A 22,529-nucleotide genomic window follows, 5' to 3' on the forward strand; every position below is an offset into this window, starting at 1 on the left:
ACATTTTTCTAAAATTTTCATAGGAAATACAGTACTAAAATTCTCCCTCTAATTCTCTGGCAAAGTGAGATCTGAAACAAATACTGAGAGTCCCTGTAGAAACACTGTTATTTATGCAGATGTATTTTATTATGACAGGATCAGTTTAGCAGTCAAGTCCAAAGCAGAAAATTAAAATTGTGGGATTCTGTTAAAATAGGCTGAATTGGCAAATAAGGAGCAAAATATCCCGTGGCTTACATATAAAGCCTATGCAGCTAGCTGTGTTTTGCTCCTAAACGTGTTGACCTTGCAGCTTCAATGTATCCAGTTTGAAATCTTCAGGAGGAACTACAAGCGATAACATGTTTGTACTGAAGATTTGTATTTCATCCAGACAGGCTGAGATGCAGCTCTGCACTTTCAGATCAATCCCTGGAAAGCAAAATGCACTTGGTATTGTTTAGAAATAATATTTTGAGGGAAATAGGATTGTCAGCATGCATAACCTGCCAAATCTACCAATAGTAGCTTAAAAAGTTACTGCCCATGTTACTGTCCTTTTTTGCTCTTTCACACAGCTGGCTTGCATGGATCCATGTGTTTATGTCCCTCAGACCTTTCTGTGCCACAGCTGGTAGCTTAGATTGAATCTCCTGCAGCAGCTCAATTAAACCAACAGATGTTGCATGGAATAGCTGAGATTCGTTTCTCCATTCCCTTCTATCAGCTCTGCTTTGGGGCTCAAAGCAGCAGCAGATATGTGCTTGCAGGAGGAACTTAAAGCTGCTGCAACCATTTGCTAAGTGAGTGTCTTTGGTGAAATGCAGCAAGCCAAAGACAAACAGCAATCAAAAATTAATGACTAGGTGAGTTTAGCCTAAGATTTGTACGTGGAAAGTTTATGTCTTCTCCCTTCTCCATTCCCAAAGCATTTGTTAACTTCTTGCTGCTGAGTTTTCCTCCTTCTCTTTTCTGTTTTTGTATGACAAGCCAAAAACTCTCAGAGATGCTCCACAGTCATCATTCACAGCTCTTAAAGTGCCTGGACCTATGTAGTCCTCTGGAATCATTCCTTTAAACTAACTTAGGATCTTTATAAAGATTCATATGCAAAGCATTAACTTATGGCAGAAATGTTCTGCAAATATTTATATTACTTTGCTCCTTCACTACCACCCGTCAAGTTGTGTACTTCTGCCATAATTATGTAAAATACGCTTCACTACTCAACTTACTGTAGGAAAGTTAATAACAATAATAATAAAAAAAAAGAGATTAAGGCTGTTATAATAGTTCTCTTATCCGTGCCAATACTACATGCCAAGTGGAGTGACGCAACAGCTAGCATGCTGATCCTCTACATTTCTGTGTTACAAAACTAACAAAAATAAATCTAGTAATTCTGCTGTCTTTGAATAAACACTGACATAAGGTAACTCTGGAAAAGTCTGCACATTATAAGAGGAATAATGTGAATAATATTAGCATAACCTCAGAGGATACTAAGTTTCAAATCTGCTGATTGTAGCTAAAATACATTTCCACATTTGGTTAATCTGCTTAATTCACCGTGAGAAAACTAACACCACACTGCCAACTAATTGTTCCAATACCTTAGTCTGCAAAGTCAAATGAGAGAGGGAAAAAAATCCCAACCAACAACTACCCTTCAGAATGAGCTATTTTCATTTTGCCTTTACATCAGCGGGCCCATTGAGACATCCTGGAAGCTGGCCAACTCACAGGAAATGATTGCTGGGATTCTCTGTTCCTCTCATATCTGTCATTACGCAATTATATCCACTGCTTCATTTTCCCTACTGAACAGTAGAGAAATTTGGTCATGTACATGTGAGAACAGATCTAGCAAAACAAGTTAAAGATGCAATTCTTTATAAATGTGAAGTATCTGTAAAAAAAAAAAAAATTAAAAAAAATCCCCAAGTGTACACTGCTGTGATTTTAATGCATCTTTTTATGACAGCAGTACCTCTGTTTATGTCTTTTCCAGGAATAAGATATATATACACACTTTCAATTGTATATAACCTTTAAGACTATTATCTATTCCACAAATAAGCATCACTCCTATTAGCCATCACAAGGTGCTTCTTTCAGAATCACAGAGTTACAAATGGTCAGATTTTTTTTTTCCAGGCAACAATTACATATTTCAAAGCTAGGTTGTGAACACCCCACACCCCCATCTTTTTACTCATAGCTGTGACCACATGCACCAACAATATTTGACAGCGTTCATTAAGCTTTAGGAGTGAACCCTCTGGTTTTCACTTAACTAGAAGGATAAAATCCCTGGTATGTGCAGGTTGGAAAATTGAACAACAGTACATCTACATCTTCTGTGTGTGTATATATATATATAATGAACTGTACCTAGTGCTTCTCCACTGTACTTCTGTGCTTGTTAAATACAAAAAAACCCTCTGCACCTCCTTTCAAGCCGAGGCAACAAAGGCTGAAGTGCTGAGCTTCCTGAGCCGTCATCGCGGAGCGCCTGCTAAGGCACAGCACAATCCATGTGAAAGCGCAGCGACCGCGGTTCGCAGCTCCTCAGCGCTGGCACTCCACTGGCAGGACCTGTCATCTCTGTCTAGCCTGCACTTTGTGACCCTAACATTTTCTCCTCTTTCCCACCACAATTATTCAGTGCTGAAGAAAAAAGGTGCAGATTACCTGTGGGTCAGGCACAGGATATTGAGAACAAAGAGAGTTCTTGAAATCCACTTCATTCTGTCTGACAATTTGTGGATGAACAGTCAAGGAATTAAATTGGGCTGTGAAGGCTTTCAAAATGCTCCCATTTTAAACTTAAGACTATAAAGAGAAGCTTATAATGTAAAAAAAAAAACCATGAAAACCCTACCAAAACCCCCCAAATCCTATCTTTTATTGTTAAATAGAACATCAGAACAAAAAATTGATTTATTATCTATATAAACTTTTATAAATTATCTATATAAGCTGTTATAAATACTGAGGACTAAGAACTGAAATTATTTACAAACTTTTTCACAGCCAATGACCTTAAAGCACTCCCCTGCACAAAACATGTAACCTTTTATAGCACACAATGGATGCCATTCTTTTCTGATAAAAGTGATTAAAAAGCTATTTTGCTTGCTCACATTAACAAATGCATTTGGATCAAATATGATACTCCTAAAGTAAACAGTGCATATTCCAAAATAAATACCTTATTCTGCAACTTGTGTTTATTGAAGTAGGTATGCTAAAACCAAGGTTTACACTTTCATTTGAACTACAACTTGTAACTAGAAGAATCCAATTTAAAACAAAACATAACCTAAAGAAGTACCCATATGGCAACTGCAGTGGATAACACTGCCTCTCTAACAATCAGGTTTTGCTCCAACTCTGACAAAGTAATTTGTTATTCTATTTTATTACGTTATTCTCTTTCTGTATATTTTGCAGGAAAAGTGAAGAGAAGAGGGGGAGGAGGGTCAAAGAAAGAATTTTACCAATAGATAGAAACAGCTAAATAAAACTCAAGTGAATCTGCTTGAAGGGTGTATTTTATTCCTGGAGAGAATGGTGTTAAGTTCAAAGTGTCAAATTAAATGTATTTTAAAAGGCCAGCACTTCACATGAAAGTACTTTCTTTATTATATGATTCCTATTATCTGCTAATATATACCTTTGCAAAGAGAAAAAAATTCTATGATTAATGGGAGACAGTGAAAATAAAATATGAATATATTTTAAGATGAAAAAAACCATGAATCTCATCAGAATGTAATTAATTATGCCCAAACTTATTAACTTGAAAGTATACTTTTAGGAACATACAGATTTTGTTGAAACTATACACTAAAGATTAATAAAATATATTTACATTTTAAAGGACCTAAAAATTAAACTTATGAAAAGAATGATTTTTTCACAAAAGCCTTAAAATGCCTCATTTCTCTGGAAATGAGGGGTTCATGTCAAAATTTCACTAGATGACCTAAGCTGTGTCTTTCAATTCCACACAACCAATTAATTCAAACTTGCAGGGCCTTGATGCTGTTGATAATCTTCTAAATGCATGTTCAAAATGAATACTGCAACACTTTGAGAAAGTCTCTCATCTTTGTAATTGTCTGCTAATCAGACAGGGTTTAAAATTCTCTCTGCTAACCTTGCCAGTATGGACAGCAAGAGCATTTTCTTCTATGGAAAGCCTGAAGACCTTTCCACAACACTTCGAATTTTCTCTTTCCTTTTCTTTCCCACTCCCAGTGCTGTGGGGCAGATGTTGGCCCTTGTGCTGCTGCTCAGTGGCAGAAGTGGGGACTGAGCTGACCCATCACTGCCTTGCCCAGCCAGAGAAGAGGGCAACAATCCTTTGTCAAAGCTCTGAGAATGTCAGCTAGAGAGACAAGAGTTTTTGTGCCACCTTACAGCCTGTGGTGGTTCAACCCCAGCTGGCAACTCAGGGAGAAGCAACAGAAAGGTGAATAAAGTGATAAAATGATGCTATGAGCATGGTAGGCTCCTGGGTATTTCAGCTCAGCTGTACATCTGCAAAGAACAACCCAGGTGATCCTCTTGAGAAAGGAAATCATATAGACTCTATTTTTAGTGGCACCTAGCATGAAGGTACTTGTCATTTGCCATGTGAAAGAAATTAAGTGGTTAATAAGTTGCATAAGTCTATAGGAATGGTCTTCTCAAGTGAGCAAAGGAGGTATTTGTTATTCTTTGTAGCTCTAACACTCAGGAACTGCTGCAGCACATTCCACAATAGCAAGGCATCTTGCATTTCAGATGGGTTGAGGCTTTTAGCTGTGTTTTGCACACACCACCAAAGCCACAGTTCTGCCTGAATGAAGACTTTGTTTTGCATTTTTGTTAATTTACCTACAGCTACATGTGTGATGTAATTTAGTCCCACATTCGTGAAGTGGAACTTCATGAACTTTCTGCAAGTCACCCATGGTAGTAGTAATCACAGATGAGAAACAATTTCCACTCATTCCCTCACACACATATTAGGGAAAACTCTGTGCTGTGATTTTTATTTCCTTTCTTCTCTCTACCCCTCCTTCCTGCACTGAACTGAGCTGTTCTTGAATTGCTACTGTGGAAAATTAAATGCAAATAGATGGGCTTTGTGCCTCAGTCTGAATGTGCAAAGGGAACTGCTCTGATACCTGCTGGAAAGGACTTCACAATTGTTGATGATTTCCTTAGAAAGTGAACTTGTCTTTGCCAACTCTTCATAGAACTTATAGTACTTTAAAAATAAAGTATCTCTAAAAATAATGTTGTTAAAAGGTTTTGGAATAATTACATTTGGTTTTCGCAGAACTCTCTGTTGATGAACTATCAGAAGTTGAATCACATGCTTCTCACAAAGCCACTATCTGGTCAGGAGGTTCCCATTACAGACATCACAAACATTGGGAGGAGGTGAACTCTTATTTCAACCAAATGAGAAAAGCAATTTTTGAATAGATATTCCTCTGTAGGGACCTGATGACTCCACTCTAGGTAACCAAAGATTTGTTCAGCTGCCATCCTTATGGTATTTGGGGGTGGAACGAAAATATTTCAGTCTGCTCTGTTTGAAGCTTTCCTCTCCCTGACACCATTCCTTGTATCTCACCAGGAATAAGGTTTATTCAACAATCTTTCCTGTAATTGCTTATTGTTTTGAGTCTGATGGTCCAGAGATCTATTTTCAGTATGTTCTACAGTCCTTTCTATGTATGGTGTTTGTTTTTTTTTTTTAAAGAAGTCACCTCAGAAGTTTCTCATTCAACATCTAGCTAACCAATTAGGAAATGAAGAGCCAAAGTTTTGCTAAGACTTTCTAGGATCCATCCTCCAATCACAGCCAAAGCAGACCAACTCTGCCAAAATCACATGCATGCCTCAAGGAAAACAGATATTTCTCACAGCAGTAGAACTAGACCTAGAGGTCTGAATATGAGCTTCTGTCCATTGTTTATTGCTAAATGAAGGTCATCTGGCAAAAACAATAATGAATGATTACATTCAACAGTCACCAAGAGCTGAGTCCTCTCTCAGCTCATCTTTAACTATTATACTCTGTTGAAAACTCTTCTCAAGCAAAAAAGTTTTTCTTTCACAGATTGTTTTAAAATATTTCTATTGAAGAAACATTTCTTAGGATTTTAAAGAATGCACATGTTCTTTTTCTATTCTGAGAGAATGTGAAATATAACTTTCTATGAAATTTATTTTCTTTAGCATCATAATGGGCAATTTTTACTTTTAGGTTGGTAAACCTACCCCTTTATGTAAACAGTGGTTGACCTCCTCCTATCAACAACACAGTTGCTTTATACTGGAATTTTTTTCCTTTTTTACTGACATTGACACATCTAGGTTGATTTTCTTCCTTGCTGGCACATCATTGGTGATCCCAGGACAACAAACCAAATTCATGCCATAATAAAAAAACTTGAGCCTTTGCAACACCAAGATAAATTTACAAATGAAATGCTCTAAATAGAACTGGGGTAATTGTCCACGAGGAAGAAAAAGAGCAGGAAACACTCAAAGCAAAGCTGTCATGTTTACTTCTGAAAAGAAGTACTTCTGCTACCTATTTATTTAAAAAAAACCCCAACCAAACAATACAAATAATAGCAATCCCTTTTCGTATTCCACCAACTTAACTTATGAATGGTGGAACAACTAAAACCTACAGTTGCTGTATGATTGTAAGAGAATCATTAAATTCTATGTAACTTTAGTCCTCATTTTGAATGGAAGAAAATACCAGCTCTACTGGTGGTGCTGCAGCCTTAATCAGTGGGTTAATCTTTTCAGCATTCTGAAAGCTTATCACGAACCAAATGTAAATGAGATAACTGCTAATACTAGGTTCATCAATATTTTAATGCATTCTCCATCACAATTTTCTTCTAATACTATCATTTCAAAAACCATAAAGATGTGAAAATTTGTCAAGTGATACAGGAAATAACAGAATTTATAAAAATTATAAATAAAGTAAATAATGATAAAATTATATTAAATTTTGATACAGTAAGTTTTTTCCATTCTCCTGAATTATTTTAGTTCATATCTACCAATATTTTCTCTTCTGCCTTGGACTTTGCTATAACTTTGAGGTAATTGTACTGATTTCTGAAGCATTTTTTCACACCCCTGCAACTGAAAGCCTAGAAGTCACACTTGTTTTATGGTCAAGAAAAATGAGCCATTAAACAATAGTCACAATCACAGGTAACTTGTTTTGGAATAGCAGTGCTTAGAGGAGCAATACTCTGATTTACTGTTGTTCTGATTTCTTCTTTTTCAATGAGTTACCACATCATTTTGTAAACATAATTTGTCACCAACACCAGCCAGAGTTCTCTGTAGCTACTTTTTGCCTTTCTTTCAGATCTGTTATTCCTGCTGAGAGAATCTACTAAAGAAGAATTTTTCATACTGACACCAACTGTAGTCTTGCTGTGAATAACCACATTCCCATAAAAATCATTCCATTTATTGCAAAGTTGTTGGCAGAGCATAGGAATAATAGTCAACTCAGGAAACCTTTTATCCTGAAATCACACAGCTTAACCCTTTGCATGACCACATGTAGTTCATACATAAAAGCTATATTTCCACACCGCTATTTAATTTTATTGTAAAAGCTTTTCTGGTGTTAGCATGGTTTTAAAATTATTTTTTCACAGTACTTAATTTAAGTAAAATGTAAATAATAATTTTTTTAAAAGACTGGATTTGAATTATTCAAGCAGTATTCAGGGTTTTTTTCTCACTATACATTGTTGTATTAAAAATGAGATACTCTGTCCCAATACATGAAATATTAAATACCATTTGAGTGCAGTTTTGACTATAAAGTAAAAATTTGCAATCATACAAAACTTTTTTGTTTTTTCTACTCTCCTATGCTAAAGAAAGATTTATGAGTTTACAATATAATAAAAGAATTAGAAATAAAACCTGTTTGCTTTTTGATTTTTTTGTGGAAGATACTTCTGCTAGTAATTATATTTGCTGTGTTAAATACCAAACTAACGGAGATTAGATTCAGGAAAGAGATGTTAGTTCTGTTAGTTAATCCTCTTGACAGTTTGAGAGTCAGAGGTTGTACTGCTTGCATTCAAATTTCTGTCTGAGTTTATTAAACTGATGGAACAAAAAAAAAGGTGGTGTATGTTTTCACTGTCTATTTTGTTCTGCTTGTAAATCCTTGTTTGTAGGTAACCACAGCTTGGTTTATGTTTTATTCATTCGACCAAGGCAATAATGTGAGTTTTGGACTTGTGAACACACCTTTGAGAAAAATATATATATTTTGTTCCAATAAATTAATTTAAATATTTGTATTTTTAAACTTTTTAGTCAAAGAAAATTCCTAGAAACTGTCTCTCATGCTCTAACTGCTGCTACAGCTGTCTCTCCCCCTTGCCCAACAGTGCTAGGGAAGCAGTGATTCCCCTGTGTATTCATACTTTACATTCACAATGTGAATGATACAAATATGCAGAGGAAAAAGATGAGATCTTTTAGCTGATTGAAAGGATTTTCTACAGTTCAGAAAGTATAATTTGCTTAGATAAAGCTGATCTTTCTTGTGACAGCATTTCAGCTGAGCCAGTACTCAGCAGTCTGCTCCAGCTGCCAGTGAACACGCATGGACTCTCATCTCCTGACTGCACAGTGCCACAGGTAACCCCCACATAATGCCTGGACTGCCCTGTTCTGACTGGACAAAGATCATGGAAAACCCCAACAAATAAAATAAATGCTCCATTCCTTCAATACTTCATTGTTTCTTTTGGTAAACTTTTTGTCTACAACTTTTATAAGTCCTTGTTAAAGCCTCATGCTTTAACAGCACACTTTAAAGTAGTTTTAGTCTGCTATAGGATCACCCAGCCTCTTGAAGATATCGAAAGAAAAAAATTTATAAATGCAATTAACAACAGTCAAATCTGACTTTAAACCACAGAAAAATAGAAGTGATACTGCAATGAGTAAAGGAAATAATGCTCTCCCCCTTTCTTTACAGTTTCATTAGACCATTGAACTGGATGAAATTCAGATAGAGGCCTTATTGTAACCACACTGAAACAGTAGAAATCTCCTGAGACTGTGAAACTCAAACATTTTGGGAACCAACTTCAAGCACTCTTTTCGTGCTTTTAAAAGAAAATGAATGAAAGAAACTTCTTAAATTTTTTCCCTGTGGAAGCATTTTAATATAATTGCTACCAAAAAAACAAAACAAACAAACAAACAAAACAACCTAAAACCCCAGCACAGATATGTTTAAAATTCATATGTATGCATATTTTCTTAACATTTAAACTTCAATCATAGCACTCACACATAACCACACCAGCACAAACGGCTTTCATGATATCAAAAAACTTGTAAAGAAATTTGTAAATCCATGCCAAATTTAAAGCTAGGCTGACAAGATTGATAGAAACCACCTACCATGCATATTGCTAAGATGCTTAAGCTGTGGTTTCAAATCTTTGTACTTATGTGAGGATTGGCTAATGTACTCTTACCCTGCAAAATAGGATGTAAGGATGACACTTAGTTTCACCTAGCTTTCCTAAAATAATTACATTACATAATTTTCAGACACTAATCCACTCAAAAAATCAGCCCAGATAATTCAAATATGAGATTTTAAAATGGTTCCTATGTCAATCAGGAAATAATTTTTCTAAAGGTTTACTATTACGCTCTCTTCAGTTTGCCTTCTGGGTTTTTGTATTGGAAGAGTCCAATGAGAAAAAAAAAATATTTTCCACAAAGTAGTGGAATCAGCACAAAACAACTGCATTACGTGAATAGAAAGGGCAGACTGGGAAAGATATTTGAGTGTAAATTAATGTTGATCTTAGCTGGAATAACTTGCACTCTTTAGCACTCGCAGCTGCACCAGGGACTTGACTGGCTATATGAGATTTTACACATCTGTCAGCTTAATCAGAGACCAAAACACCAAATCTACTGTTCAGGAATGTTATTTTAATTTATACAACTTTTTTGATTGCAAACTAATATTGGAATACTTAGTGTTATGAACAAGTCTTGACACCTATAATAGTAGATAGGATTTTGTTCAGTGTTATCAAATTCATAATATTTAAATAAAATGTTAAAAAAAAGTTCACATCAGTTCCATGAAATATTAAAAGCCAAAGTGAAGCCTCTCTACACAAGAATAAAAGGAAAACAATACCATAATTAGTACATTAACTGCTTTTACTGTTAGCATCAACTATTTGTTAATTTATTTGACATTACTGTTCTATTGTTTCAGATAATTCAATTAATAAAATAGACTTATTAAAATCTGAAGTGACAATTCTGGCACTAAGAGGCCTTCAGGATGAATCACATTATTACCTAGTTTTGGATCTAATATGATGAACCATCAAGCAGTGTATTGTGTCTGTGCCTAGGGAACGATTTGCATTGTAGAAAAGCTCTGTGGCACATATCAGCAACTTTGCAACCTCTCAAAAATAAAAATTCATTAAGGGCATTTTTATGTGTCAGCAATATAACATAAGATAGTGCTTTGACATCTGCTAATGTTGCAAAGTTCTCAATCTGTTACACTTCTTGCAGTCAGTGTTTCATCCCTTATATTCCATCAAGTCTTAGGCTTTTTAAAACAACTCTATTGTTTCATTACTGGCTCTGAGCTTTCTGCTGCAATTGAAGCTGACATATGTGGGGTGGATCTGGGATTCCAGTAACAGCCCCTGCCTATACACAGCTTTGATTCAGGTATTGCAATGGCTTCCAGGTGCCTTACCACTGTCCTTCAACACACTATCTCCTGACCTAGCTGATCCTAAATCTGATATTTCAGACTCTGCAGACCCTAGCTGTAACAGGGAGGTACAATTGCTACCTGGAAAGCATGCCAGCATTTGGTTTTTTTTACCTGGGAAAGGGACAAGAATTAGTTATTTCTGTCACTGGAAGGAACACCTTTGAATATCTAATTTGGGAAAATACATAGACAAAACATGTTTTGACATTTTGATAGAAATTACTTTTAGTATACCATCTTGGAGATGGGTCTCATACCACTAAAAGTTACGAGTGCTGCCTAGCACAAATCTTTTTGCACTAGCATGTATTCCACTGACAAGTGGGATGCCATCCAGAGGGACACTGACAGGCCTGAGGAGTGGGCTAATATGAACTTCATGAAATGCAGTAAAGTGCAAGGTAATGCAGCTGGACTGGGACAGTCACCCATATCAACACAGGCTGGGTGCTGAACCGAGAGTAGCCCTGTTAAGAAAGACTTAGGGATTCCAGTGGATAAAAACCTCTGGACATAACCTGCACCCTAGAAAGCAAACAATACACAGGCATACACCAAAAGAGGCCTGAAAGAGGGTGATTTTCCCCTTTCCCCTTCTCTGCCCTGGTGAGATCCCACATAAAGAAAGAACTGCTTCCAGCTCAGGGTGCCTCAGCACAGGAAAGAGAGGCAGGCTGTGAAGTCAGGCTGAGAGAGCTGGGGTTGTTTAGCGTGGAGAAGAGAAGGCTCTGGGATGAACTAATGGTGGATTTTCAATATAAAAACTGGATTTAGAAGAAAGATGGGGATAGACTTTTACCATAGGACAAGGAATAAGGGGTAGCAGTTTTAAACTGAAAGAGGACAGATTTAGATAGGTACATGGAACAAATTCCTTACTGTGAGAGTGCTGAGGCACTTGAACAAGTTGTCCAGAGAAGCTGGGGATGTGAATCGCTGGAAGTTGGACATGGGTTTGAGCAACCTGGTCTAGTAGATGTCCCTGACCATGGCAGTGGGGTTGGACTAGATGATTGTTAAAGGCTCCTTCCAAACCAAACCATTCTGTGATTCCATGAAATGCTCTATACTGTAGTGGGCAATTTGCATGTCCATGTATTTCTTTACAAAGCATGCCTGCCTAGTCTTTAGCTAATTTATACTACAGCAAAATATGGGTATCCCAAACAGAAGACCTGGTACCAGCTGACTACATGGAATTCTTAGCAACTACTAGCTCCCAAGTACAGACATCTGAAACACTGCCATGACTAGTGATGACTGATGCCCTTCTGCTCTTAATGTTGGGGTGTTTTTTAACCTGCAGCTTTAAAGAGCAGACCTTACCTGAAATGTATGAATAGCTCAAACTGGAACAAGTACAACTTACAAAAATCATTAAAAAACAAAACAAAACAAAACAAACAAACAAACAAAAAAAACCCCAACAAAACAAAAAAACCCAACACCAGAAAAGAAATTAAATACAACAGAAAACTGGAAAGCTTTTTTGACTAAATATTCACAGTTTTTTGGTACTTTTTTTCTTTTCCCGTGTTTCAATACACATATTTGCTAATTGTGTTAGTAGAGAGAGACGTTGTGCCAGTATGTTCCTGAGGACTAATATGTTAAAGAGACCAAGCTGAAGCTTTGTTAGAAAGCCAGCTACATCTGTACACAGTAACTGCTATAATCACCAGACTCAACTGCTGCTTTTCTCTCTTGAGTACTTTATGACAGAATTATGATCCTTGTATCTGTAAATATCATCCTTATCATCACCATGATGAAAAGACTAAGGTACACTGATCAGGAATTACAAAGTATTGGCAACCATGAACACAGACCTTGTGTCATGTCATCTACATAAATATGTAAGTAAAATATGCACCAGAGAAGTGATTAGTACCTAATGCCAGCAAAGGCTCACCCTGTCAATGTTCAGGGCTTGGAGTACAGATTTAGACACAAAATGACCTTGATCTGATTTTTATTTTGTGGAGAAGTTGAGAAAGCTTTTCTTTCTGGTAATGATGTTTCAAAATCCTCCTTCTGCACTTCCTTGGTCTGACTGCAGTTCCCCCAACTCCTATCACTGACTGTGGATCTCTATAAACCCAGGCAATGTCATACCTGTCACGGCTGTCCAAAGCTGCCTCCATGACAATTCTACAAGGTGTGGAAGAATAAATGATGGATTTCTACACTGCTTATAGTGGCCAACCTGCTCTCCCTGCTTGCTTTGGAGCTTGCTCAAAGTCTGCACTTAAGAGCTGGCTTGCATCCAAGCACTTCATTTGTTAGATTATTTGAATCTAGGACCAGATGTGCTAAAATGCTTTCAGAAAGAAGAGCATTTTACCCTACAGTGGTCATGGTTCTTTGAGATGTGCAATACCCTGCATACGGTAAGCCTGCTGAACACAGTAATGAATTCAATAATGTGAATTATCATAATGCCCAGGATCCCAAATCATCCTTTGGAGTGCTACTGTGCTAAAAGTTACCAGTCTGAGTCTGTGGCGTATTAAAGTACCTCAGACCCAGGTCTGAGGGGAAATGATTTCCCTTTCTCCTTCAGATTAAAGAAACAGAACATATGGCTGTATTGCTTCAAAGGCATTCCTACAGGGCACTGCATGGTACACTGGGGACATAGCTGTGTGCACGGTCACTGAAGGACCTGTGAGGAAAGTCACTTAGTCTCCTGTGGTGTCACTGATACCTACAAAGGAGAAAATTTCAGGCTGATGAAAAGAGGATATATGTCCCTGTCATGAAAAAAGGTCTCCTTGAGTGCCAGAAGTGATTTATAGGGTACATTTGCTTCCAGCAGCAGGGAGGCAGCCAGGTTTCACCTGTAAGAATTGAAGGCAAAGGCCAAAAAGGAACTAATGTTCAAGGAGCTCTGATCCATGGTCAGGCTTTATGGATGTTGTCCTGGGTATAAGTTGTTTCCTTTCTTATCCCTGAGCTCTGATGATGATCTCCCATCTGGGAAATCCCTGTAGTGCCTGGTGCTAGTGCAGAGTGTATCCCCATCTGCTTTAGTGACACGGGAGTCTGCCTTGCAATGTGTGCCTTAGAGGTCCTTTATGTTCCTTTAGGGAACAGAAGGGCTCAGCATACTGCTGGGTGTCAGACATCTCCATCACATTTCAAGTAGAAAAGCTGTCCTCCACGCAGTCTTGAGTTGAAAAAGAATAGGAGGGAAAGGTAGAATTGATAAATATTCACAGTCTAATGACTGGGCACCACAAACAAGAGCAGAACTTAGTAAATTACACAAGAAACAATCCACCAAAAGCAGTGCTCATTAAAAAAACCCTGATAGTTAATTTCTCCCTATCAACTTCTAGATCTGAGCAAATTCAATCTAGCAGTTACAGTCTTGTAAGACGTATTTATTGCCCTGTGGGTGGAGGGAGGAGGTTTGCAAAGCAAACACAGAGCATGAGAGTGCAAGGACATAAATGTTGTTTATTCTCTGCTTTAAACTGTGAGACTATGCATCTGTGGAAGGCACCACCTCAATGCTTCATTAAAGCTGGAAATGTTCCCATATGTGTAAAATGCAGGATTTGTAAAATGTCTCCATATTAATCTAACTTTATTTAGTGGAGTGAAGAGGCAGAGAAATGGGCTGCTCTTGTCCTGCTGCTTGGTGCCTGAGGACTGGCTAACCTTGGTGCTAGCAGGTGGGCAGGACAGAGGAGTGAAGGTGCTGCCTGGTAGCCAGGCTGGGATGGGAGCACCTTGGCCACTGCCTGCCCCGGGCTGGCTAATGGTCCAGGCAACTGTGGTTAATGACAGAGTTGCATCTTATGGAAATCATGTGCAACTCCAACACAGGCAGCTTTCCAGAGGGGTCCATGCACAGTAATATGCTAATGTGGTGCTGTTTTTAACATACAGAAGAGATTGTGATCATCACAAACATATTAGATATGGAACACCAAGTGGATTTTAAGTAACAATCTCAGAAGAAATTAATCAAGGTCATCATCCTTAATTTTTAGAATATAACTGACTATTCTATTTTTTTTTCCCAAAGAACCAAAGTTACTTCTTGACAGTAGTACCTTATGGCAGTCCCTGATCTTTTATCTTTAGTTGATTTATTTCAAGAGAAATATATCAACAGCTAATGTAGCCTGAAAACTGATACCACACTGCCACTCATTATAAACTACTCCCATACACATATTATCATTTTGCATAGACTCCACAAACAGAAGTGAATTGCGAACCCATGGGTATGCCTTATATATCCTTCACAAATGGCATAAAAATTAAAGCTCATCATGACCATGCATCTATATATTTGTCAAAGGTGTGAAAATTTGATTTTTTTATAATATCGTTAGAATCTAATTTTGAACCTTCCAACGAAAACCTATACCAAAAAACAAGAAATGAATAAACAGAAATAAAAGTCCTAAAAGAAAAAAAATCCCATTAAATAAAACTACAGATTAATTTGCTTTTAATTACTTCAATAGAATTCAACACAAACCAAAAAGAAAAAGTATTCTAAATGTTAGGCAAGATTAGACAAGAAAAGACTTAATAGGTGACATATTCAGCCGCAGTATATACCTCTAAAGGAATAGACCTAATAAGATGCTGTCATTTTAGAACAAAGTTTGCAAAGCACTGAACAAACCTTTTCTAATAAGATGTTCCTAATAATTCACTGCCACCAATACCTAGTTATACCTTTAACATACCTCGTTATAATATGCACCTCATATGCCAAAAAAATGAATACACTTTCAAAAGTATCAGTATAAATATATATATAATCTTTAAAGATGCAGATAGAATCACAAAGTGGTTTTGGTTGGAAGGGACCTTAAAGTTCATCCAGTTCCAGCCCCCTGCCATGAGCAGAGACACCTTCCACTAGATCAGATGCTCAAATCTGCATCCAACCTGGCCTTGCACCCTTCCAGAGATGGGCATCCACAACTTCCCTGGGCAACCTGTTCCAGTGTCTCACCAACCTCACAGTAAAGAATTTCTACCTAATACCTAACCCAAACCTACCCTCTTTCAGTTTAAAGCCATCAACCCTTGTCCTGTGACTACATGACACCTTGTAAAAAGTCCCTGTCTGGCTCTCCCCTCTATAGAAGGTCACAATAAGGTTTTCCTGGAGCCTTCTCTTCTTCAGTCTGAATAACTCCAGCTCTCTCATCCTCTTCTCATATGAGAGTTGCTCCAATCCTCTCATCACCTTTGTGGCCTCCTCTGGACTCACTCCACACCCTTCTAGCTGGGGCCCCAGAGCTGGACACAGTATTCCAGGTGGGATCTCAGGAGAGCAGACTAAAGGGGAACACCTCCCCAACCTGCTGGTCATGGTTTTGATGCAGCCCAGGACACAACTGACTTTTTGGGCTGTGAACATGTTTTGCAGGTCATGTTTAGCTTCTTGTCAATGAACACCTCCAAGTCCTTCCCCCAGGACTGCTCTCAATCCAGTCTCCTCCGGATTTACCCAATCCAGATGCAGATTGCTGAACAGGCCAAAGTCTTTCTTCCAAAGTGCAGGATTGTGAGCACAAGAGTCACCCTCCTTGTTGCCCCAAGTATCTTAAAATCTACCATTTCATGGTCACTGCAGTCAATCCTTGAGATTCACATTCCCCACCAGTCCTTCCTTGTTGGTGAGAACAAGGTCCAGCATAGCACCTCTCCTTGTTGTCTCCTCCATCACTTGCAGAAGGAAGTCGTCATTAACACATCACAGAACCTCCTGGATTGCTTATGTCCTACTGTGTTGTACCTCCAAGAGATATTTGGGTGGCTGAAGCTCACCATGAGGACCATGAATTGCTAATGTGAGGCTGTTCCTGTCTATAGAGAGCCTCATCCACTTAATCTTCCTGGTTAGGTGGTCTGTAGCAGACCCCCACATAATGTCACCTGTTCCCTGCTCTCCCATAAGCTCCCAGTCAGTTCCTTATCTATCTCCAGGAAGTGCTGTATGCATCCCAGCATTGACATCCACTGAAACAGAGGGTTACAGGCCCTCCTTTTTTCCCCTGCCTGTTCTTCCTAAACATCTTGCATATTTTCATTCCAACACTCCAATCACAAGAGTCATCCCACTAGTCTGTGTGATGTCAGTAAGATCATAGACCTGCAGACATGCACATGCCTCTAACTCCTCTTGTTTACTGCCCATATTGTGTGTGTTTGCATAGAAGCATTCAAGATGGGCCTCTGATGAAGCCAACTTACTAGCTGGAATGGCTGAAATTCCATTGTGCTGTTCTTCAGGTGCTCTTCTGCTGACCTGTGATTCCACTCCAGACTGTGGATACCTACGGCTGCCACAGGTATCAGACTGGTAGGAGTAGGATGGATTGAGGCTCCTCCCCTCCAGTAACTTTAGTTTAAAGCCCTCTTCCTCAAGCCTGTGACTGAAGATGCTCTTCTCTGACAGATGAAACCAATCAGCCCCACCAGACTGGGTTTCTCAAACAAGTCCCATGCTCTAAAATACCTGAACATCTCTCTGGGGTCCCAGTTCTGTAACCATTTGTCAGTTTTACAGATTTGACTGGTCCTTTCAAACTCCTTTTTTATGGCTGGGAGGATTCCTGAAAAAAGTACCCACACTCCAGAATCCCTTACTGCTGCTCCCAGGGCTCTGTTGAGTCCATCTTGACTGTTTTTGTTTCCTCAGACTGTATCGCTGGTGCCCTTGTGAAATAACAGCAGCAGACAGAAGTCAGAGGACAGTATGAGGCTTGGCAGTCTATTGGTGACATCTTGTCTTGGGGTCACAGCCCGAGAGACACACCCCTAATACAAAGCTCTGGCCAACATCACACCTCTCCAGAGAGCATCTGATGCTGGCAAATAAGACTCTCAGAAGTGAGTTACCTACTACTATCACCTCTTGCCTTCTCGTAGTTGCTGTCATTGTTACATGGCAGTGTATGGGATCAAGCTCCTTACTCAGCTCCAGCATCTCTCCTGTGTGATGTGTCTCTCCTTAGTCTGCACAGCAGTGAAGCAGTTCTGCAGTGGCACCTCAGGTTTTGGGGAGGCGTCTTCCTCCTGCAGGTCCTTGCTATGTTATTGCTCCCCCTCCCTTCTGCATGTGCTAGTGGGGGAGGTTTTGGCTGTTTGGCCATGGGCTGTGGGTCTCCTGCAGATTACACTTGGAAGCAGCTATGCAACTGCACTGAACCAGCTATACAACTTCTTCTCAGCCTCCCCAATGCTATGCAGTCTTCCTGCTGCCTCCTTCAGCTCAGCCACCTGCCACAGGAGCTCCTCTACCTGGCACACCTTTGGCAGGCAGGTCCGCTGTCCTGTCCCTGCCCCAGGAGAAGCCTCTATTCACTTTCTGCAGTCTGAGTTCTTCACTGCAGTCTTGTCCTTCACCAGCCCTGTCTGCACGGAGGCACTGGCCACTGTCAGGACAGATGGTGCAGATCCCCCATCTGAGCTGCAGCCTTTGCTCTCAGATTCTGCCTTGGCAGACAGGTAGGATGAGTGCCCCTGACCTGTGCAGATGGCTACAGAATGGTGCTTGGTTGCTGGTAGACTTCACGTGTCTGCACTTGGCCAGTGGATGTCCCTCCTCTGAGTTGTCACCCTCCCTGTGCACCCTGCCAAGCAAACTGCCACACCACGACCTGTCTGCCTGCCCTGGCCACGTGCTCCTGGCCACAGTGCTCACTAGGGCTGCCTGCTTTGGCAAGAGGGATTGGCCACTACTACCCTGGCCTCACACATGCCGGGAGAGTAAGCCACTCTCATAAGAGCAGCCGGCTCCTGGTGGGTCTCTGTGCTCCCATGGGGCTTCCCTGGCTGAGGATCCCCCGTGGCTGCCACAGTCCCGGGCTCTGCTGTAGAACACATCTGCACCAGAGCTGATCACCTCAGTGGATGTCACGTTTTAGTCCTATCATCAAGTTGCTCATTTCTCTAAAACACTGGAGCATACCTCCTAAAATACATAATATGTATAATTGCTCCATATACACCTTTAAAATATTATACCTTATTATCCCCATCACAACATAATCAGCATGCAAAATCAAGCATTCTTTTCAGATGAGATAACTGTGGTTCTCTTGAGGGCACTACATCAATGTAGTTATTTCCTCTTGCACACAATTAAAATTCAACTATAAAACAGAGAGTATGAGACATTTAAATATAAAACTTCAATACTGAAAACCAAAAGCTTTTGTTCAGAAGCCCAAATGCAGATTTTGGAATCTAAGTTTTTAGAACAATGCACTATTTTCTACTGTTTAGCCTAGTACACTTCTATAATTTCATTATTAAATTACTGCTAATTACTGCATGAAAATACTGTTTATTATGGTATTTATATCAAATTATACATAAGTAAACATTAATATTTTTCTTTTCAGTATGTTAAAAATCGTGTCATACCCCTTTAACATGCTGTTTAAGGAATAATTTTAAAGATCGGAAATTATTTGCTATTACATCACTTTGGAATTAATTACCCTAAATAAATCTGTGCAAAGTGAAGGAAATAAGCAATTTATTTTATTTTTTTCAAAGCAATAAAATAAGAACCAGTACAAGGGTGCAAATCTAACTCTAGTTCACACATCCAGAAACAGAGTACTGATTTCAAAGCTAGATAGTGAGGTCTGACTGAATTTTTTCAATGACTTTGAAATTTTTAATTACAATTATTATTATTATTATTATTATTATTATTATTATTATTATTACATAAATAAAAACATACACAAAAACAGATTATCCATTTATTTGGCTGTACCCCCTACTAAATTCAACTGATTCACATTGGCATTGATTCAGTTTGCACAGACTAAAAATTGACTGCCAAAGTTTAGTATTTAACCTAATAACATTCCTAAACCCCTAGGCTGAGCTTTGAAAAGCCAGTTAAGTCATACATAAATCAAACTCTGCTTCAGAGCTCACTGCTGCAACTCTGCCCTTTGCATTCAAAATGTTCATTCCATCTTCAGTATTTTATAAGACGAAAAAGGTATTTTCACTTGGATAACAAGAGAGCTATTCTGATTATAGAGTTTTCTGGAATGTGTTGGATGAAAGAAGATTTTTTTAATATAAAAACATTAACTTGTGGTATCTGGAAAAATGTGCATCATAGGCCAAAGTTATGACAGATGATTGCCTGGATTTAAAAGCTGCCTCTCTATGTGCCAAGAAGGGTTCCCTCTGAGCCTGGGTGAGGCAGAGGGCATCAGCTTTCAGGTTCCCACTTTGAATTAAGCCTAGGCTCAAAGACACGTATACTCTGTGGGTAAGATATGTTCCAAATCCAGCTTTGCCATTCTTCATACTACTGCTGGGCAAGAATACCCAAGCTCTGCAGCTCACAGGCAATGTGCCTACAAATATTTTCAATCCCAACAGCCCAGATACTTGTGCTGATGATCTGGAAAGCTTAGACCTGAGCTAGATCTTTCAGACTCAGTTCTTCATCAGTGAGAACAGATGCTTTAAGCCTGAGGCATATCCAAACCTAATTGTCCACAGTTTTCCTGAAAGCCTGTCAAGCAGTGAGCAGCCTGCATTTCCAAATCACCAAGCAAGGACTTTTGAGTTTCTGAGATGGATGTGAAGAATCTGCCCTGAGGTCACAGCCCTTGGGAAACTGGCAGGCCCTGCTGGTTCAGTGGTGATGCTCACAAGAATGACAAACTGTGGCTCCAGAAGGACATGCTCCTTCAAGAACACCACATTTCTGTGACATGTTCAAAAATCTGTCACTGCTGGTGAACTGAAAGCCCCAGTCTCTGATGAGGTCTAGTCCTTACATGCTGCTTCCCACAAAGGAAGTGTACTCTGAAGGCTTGTCTATGCTCACTGAAAGTGCTCTTCACCCCTTGGGCAAGGCATGATCCCTCAGACTGGAGCTCATATTCCCCAGCCATAAGGATTAGGGCTGGTGTACAAGGACATGCACACAACTGCTCACTCCTGGGTGCCCCTATGTATGAGGAAGGCAGACCAGGCTACACAAACTATTACACTTCAGTTTGGACATACAACATAAACTGGCTTGTTATGGTGGAAATGCAAAGAATCAGGCTTAGCAGTGAGCTCCTCTGCCTCCATGAACCAGCAGCTCTTTTCTTATACACAGCTACAAAGTTCTTGAGTGAATGAACTACCGTGCTGTATTGTTAAGGCTGCAGCATGTCTATTAGCAGAAGATAATCTGCCACCCTTAAGATGTGGTTGATTAACTTCTATTAAAGTCAGTGAGGTTGACAATCCCATATGAAGTAGCTACATATCTGGCTCTGCATAGCAAATGAAAACACACTGAACTTTATTAAATATACTTAAATACAGAAAGAGTAGCACTTTTTCATTCTCCTCTGGTTAACATGAAATATAATCAGAAACAGAGTTGGAAAATCACTAGCATTGTTATATTTTTAGATAAACCTGAAAAATAAGTCTTATATATGCAACTCATTGGTGCTTCTTATATCCAAAACAATCATATCTTTAAACACAGCTACCTTAATGGAAGAAAATGCTACTTTAAAATTTAAAGAAACCAGCTATTTTACTGTAAGTATAAAAAATAAATACTCTAAGGAATGGAAGAAAAAAAAGCATGTTCAATAATTTCATTACATTCTTAGATGCCAAATCATCTGTGAGTGGTTTCTTTTTAGATGAAAAGAAATCAAAATATAGGACAGATGTTGGACAAACCACATTTGAGGTCTATCACACACTGGCATTTTTCAAATTATTTTGGCTCATCTGTTGAATAAGGTGTATTTTGCTTGATTTTGAAAAGGGAAACATCAGGAAATATTTAAAGGCCAATTGCTGCCAATTAACTTTGATCAGCAAAAGTTGCATTTGAATCTTTTAGATTCTTTTGCTGTCTGGAATAACACGCTATTCTAAAATCTAGCAAAACAACAACTTGATGATTAATGTGTGTTGGCAGCCCCACCACAAGCTTGCTTAACAGCTGGATTTTAAATAAACAGCTGTCTTCACTATGATGGGAAAGAAATCTGACTGTTTTCATGTTTTTGCATTATTAAAATGTGATCAGAAATTGCTTTTTTCCCTTTTAAGATGAAACAGCCAGGCATTACAGTGACAGTCTCTTTCAGCAGCTTGGAGAGCTTTGGAAGGATCTCCCAGGCGTTGCCAAACCATAGGCTGTGTAGGCTAAAAAATCTCTTGGCAAGGCACCCGCAGCTCCTCGCTGCAGGCAGAGGCACCCTGGCTCAGAACACCCCGTGCCTGCTGCAGGCACAGCAGCCCCAGGAACAGCTCCCAGACAGCCCATACAACATTTATGATGTCCCTCGGGGCTAAGGTAACACTTGCCACCGTGGGATGTAAGCAAGAAATCTGTACCCAGCCATCAACTGTTTATAGAAGCTGGAGTTTAATATTTAATGGCCTGTGCAGACTATTGAATTCTGTATGCTTATAGGTTCCTTCAGTGTATCCACTTCTGAAACTTGTCTACTGTCACCATAAGTGCTAAAACCTGTGAGGACAAAACTCTACCATTTAAACTGTAGTAACCTTTGAAGGTTAGTGCAGACATTTAGTGTAGATATTATTATATATCCCAATAACTAAATGATATAGCTATTTCCTATGCATTTCTGTATTGAAACTCTGTAAATAATTGTCAAAGCATCTAACAACACATAAGACCAGACAAATATTA

The 22,529-nt window shown here is 38.9% G+C and overlaps 1 protein-coding gene across 7 annotated transcripts in view; it reads right to left on the reverse strand.

Moving 5' to 3' along the window:
- EYA1 (EYA transcriptional coactivator and phosphatase 1) overlaps positions 1 to 22,529 on the reverse strand; it is a 159,206-nt gene that overhangs the window by 16,963 nt on the left and 119,714 nt on the right. The gene's annotated exons all lie outside the window — the stretch shown is intronic.

The sequence above is a fragment of the Passer domesticus genome, chromosome 1 (genome assembly GCF_036417665.1).
Source record: "Passer domesticus isolate bPasDom1 chromosome 1, bPasDom1.hap1, whole genome shotgun sequence".
NCBI lineage: Eukaryota > Metazoa > Chordata > Aves > Passeriformes > Passeridae > Passer > Passer domesticus.